Below are 4,464 nucleotides of genomic sequence, written 5' to 3'. Positions count from 1 at the left end.
TCCGCGTCAAATTTCTTGAGCTGGTGGCAAAAGTCACAGAATCTGCATTGTACTTATTTGAGAATAATTTAACTTCTCGTTCTAATAACTCACAATGCAAAGCAATTTCTTGACATTTAGCAAAGGAAAGATCACTTTCAGATAATAATCTTTTCCGAACAGAATCTGAATGTATACCAACGATGAATTGTTCAACAAGTGCCTCATCTAAATACTGCTCATACACACATTTGGCTGCTTGTTGTTTGATTCTCACTACGAATTGAGCAACTGATTCTCCTTGAGACTGAAGACATTTTCGAAACTTGAACCTTTCTGTAAACTTGTTGGTTTTGGGCCTGAAGTGCTGAACCATTTTGTCGTGAATGACAGCATATGTTAGATTACATGGCATTTCAGGAGCCGTAATATTGCCAAGTACTTGGAAAGCCTTAGGACCAATGACTGCTAATAGAACTGCTGCTTTTCTTTCATTTGCCACATTCTGGGCGAGACAGAGTTGATCAAAACGCATGAAATAACTCTCGATATTTTCATTTTCTTCAGCAAATTCGCTGAATGTAATGTTGAGAGCCATGTTATCGAAACTTCAAATTACATTAACTGATAGAAATAACTGGAAAATATAAAAGTTACGATGTGCAACTGAAACTTGCTTTCGCTTAAGCGTGAACAAAATTAGCAAACTGAATGTTACCTGTAAAACACCGTCTTGTTGATTTGCTACATGAAATCGTACTTGTCACTATCCCGTGCCGATAAAGTCATAAAGTTATCCTGACGATATGATTAGAATCCTTCAAATCTTCTATTCACTGTCAATCCTCTGTTCACTGTCCGCAGCGCCAAATTGATAGGTTCGGAGTGAAAGACATGGTAATGTGGATTAATATACGTTGCACGAGATAAAAACCAGACGCTGAACAATTAACATATTTAATATAAACTGGACGTTATGTCCGAAACATTCAAATACATTGAACCATGAAAAAGCAAGAATTACACAGAATACATCTGCTTATTATTCCTCTTCTTCTGACCGTGAAGACCATACCTTGTAGCCATACGCTTAATACCTGGACCGTATCAGTAGTGATTCGAGAAGGCTCGACCAATGAACCCGTGAGAGGGGAAGTGAGTGCATGGAGGGGAAAACGTAGCTATATATACCAGCCATTTGCAGCAGCGAGCACTACTTTGCTCCGCCAACTCGCTCCCTCCGTTTCTTTACCGTCATGCGTGGCATTACTCCACAGATTCCAGGGAGAGTGTGTAGTCTATGCTATCGATCGATTGATTTAGTTTGTTGTACTTCGCTTTTCTGCCACTTTTGGCCAAAACTGCAATCGCAAATACACAAGTACAGCATACAACATGAGCTCAAAGGAGGGCTATAATGGACGTGAGTCCTGACGAATGAGGGAGGTTGATATTTAGGTCTCTTTGCAAAGATTCACCCTCTACACTAGACTATCAACCAGCGCCCTTCATAAGAATAGCCCTCCATCTGCTGCTGGCTTCTGTTTTCTGATAGAAATAAAATTCTTCCATACCCGAAGTAACAAGAAGCCACAATCACGTCGGCGGCGCTAGTAAGGTCCATATTTCTTCCTTTACTGATTTCGTGAAGAAGGCTTGTCGCCCAATAGAGGGTGCATAAAAGACGCTTTCTCCAGAACGTAGATTTTCCAACGTTCATGGACGAACCGTCACAGAAGCAGTTCCGGAGAGATCCCATTGATTAACATTGTCATAACGGCGTAACGCCGTTATTCGCAGCATAGAAAATCGTGTAACAAGTTTCCCTAGAAAGAAGTACCAGAAGAAGTCATCCTTTGAGTCATCAAACTTTGTCATTGCAAGGTGTAAGTACAAATTGGTATAATAATATGGTGCAACGTATCTTTATCAAGTTATATGGAAGTTATTTCACACTACATGGAACTGCTTAATCAAACATATTTGAAACAATATCATTTGTTTAAGAAGTTTTGTTTATTGCATTTACTGTAATACTTTGCACGTAAAAAGCTTTCCAATTCCGAAAACTGGGAACAAATGCACAAAGGCATTGTGAAAGAAATGTTCTGTGTTCATTTGGGTGTATGATTGGGATTTCGTATCAAAGTGTGTGTGTTAATAATATTTAATAACTTCGTTTGATTCATAAGAAAAATGATCGCGCGCGTGTGTGTGTACATACAAATACACTCACACATAATAAAATATATTGACAATGAGAGCATTACATAAGTTGAGTTCGAAATCTCTAGTATTCACGTAATGGGATTCTTGAAAAAGCCATTATTAACAATTTTTTGTTTTAAAAACATTGTTTCAATGTAGGAGGTATATACTCATAAAATTTATATTAAAGTGGTCTGACTAAAATATATTGAAATTTCTTACCCTGAACGCTTGAAAACAGTAATTTCTTGTAATATAATATTTGAAGCTAATTATACAATATTGACTTACATTGTTTTTAATTTGTACATTTCACACAGGACAAACAGAGAAAAAATATTATTCCAAACATTATGGGCAGTATTGCACGAACTTATATAAAGACATACAAAGTGCTGGTTTCTCTTAATTATCATATCTATATCACACAGACACACATTATTGAGTTTTTCTCCAAGTCCACTTTATGCATAGAAAGGCTAATCGGCACTGCCCCAACATATTAAAGGGAGATCCAAACCAGTGTGAAATGTGCCTCTACCGGGCAGTGAACCGATACCGCTGGATTACAAGACCATAGAACTACAGCTACTCCATCGGGGAGACCCAGGGAGCGATAAAGAATAAAACAATAGACAGAAGGGGAGAATGGACCAAAACAGAACAGAACAGAAACAAGGAAAAAAGGAGGGAGAGAATTTAAGAGATGTAGAAAGAAAATAAATTATACAAACAGAGAATATACATGTGAATGTGTGTGTGTGTGTGTGTGTGTGTAAGAGAGAGAGAGAGAGAGAGAGAGAGAGAGAGAGAGAGAGAGAGAGAGAGAGAGGAAATCAGAAAATCTGATAGAAAACATGTAAAAGGAAATTATTAAAAGAGATGATGCCGCCTCCATGTTGTAGTGGTCAGCGTAACGCGCTACGAATCCCAAGGTCCCAGGCAGTGATGTGCCGTAGATTATACGTTTACGTCTACATGCGTTGTCTACACGTAATCTACGCGTAGATTACATTGGGTTGTAGTTTACACAGACTACGTAGACAATCTAAAGTACATAAAAAATAATTTTCATGGGTTTCATGAAAGGAAAGTGACATTTATAACTATATTGGTTCCTAACGAAATGAAAAGAATCCTACTTACAACAAAATTTCTCTTCTCTTCTATCATCAACTATGGAAGAATATAAATAGTATGCAAAAAAGACAACAGATGGCAGTCGTGAGGCAAGAGTGGTCCTTTCCCCATAAAACACTAGAATATTTCCTATCTTAGGTTTCTTCCTAGGTGAGAAATTGTTCAAATTTGGAAGAAAGAGTATGGAAAGTTCCCTTCACACATCAGCAACTGATATGCAGTATAATTTTCTTTTAATTCCACGGCGCCCTTTGCTAAGTTATCACCTTTCTCCATGTTGTTTACATAGATTACATAATCTACGTGTATAACATAGTCTACGTGTAGAATGTAGACTATCGTTGTTTACGCGTAGACGCACATCACTGGTTCCAATATCGAAGCCAGGTCAGGCATGGATGTCCAACCTCCATTTCACAAATTCATCCTCATCGTCGCAATTAACCAAGAGGTAGAAAAGAGATGTAAAATAACACAAATAAAAGGAAGGAAGTAAGCATGAACTAAAACTGAGAATGGAAGATGGGCAACTACAAAAGAAGAGGAAAGTTACAAAATGTTGCAAATAAAATGAAGAAGGGAAGAATAAATAAAGAGGTATTATGTTCTTAATTCTGAGGGATTAGGTAAACCCCTTTGACCATATAAAAGTCCACGTAACACATATACTGGAGAAGACCTACAACCGCCATCCCACTGTAAGAATAAAGGCCAACTGGAATGATTGATCACAGGACCAATTCCAAAACCATAAATGACTTTGCGAAAGATAGAAAATAAAGACTTCTAGTCGAAAAGGAAGAGAAATGTCAAGGAGATAAGAGGAAACAAAGAAGAATGATGCTCTGTGGAAAGAGGAACCCACCCCGTGGAAGGGGGGAGTGGTTGGGCAGAAGATACTCTGAGGTTGATTGAATTATGTTAGTTTACTTCGTTTTCTGCCAAGTTTGTCTGATCGCCATGATGAGTGATGGTATGATGAAGAAACACACCAACAACGAACACTCATGCCCATGCCAGGATTCGAGCCCAGGATCCATGGCTTCGTAACGTGCTGTGCTAATCACGATGGTCGGCGAAATGTTGAAATGTGACAACCAATGCTATGCTAAAGTGCGCGTCAAATCTCCTGCATAT

Source organism: Lepisma saccharinum, chromosome 20, assembly GCF_977018435.1.
Source record: "Lepisma saccharinum chromosome 20, izLepSacc3.1, whole genome shotgun sequence".
NCBI classification, from domain to species: Eukaryota; Metazoa; Arthropoda; class Insecta; order Zygentoma; family Lepismatidae; genus Lepisma; species Lepisma saccharinum.
Note: the sequence above shows the minus strand (reverse complement) of the source record.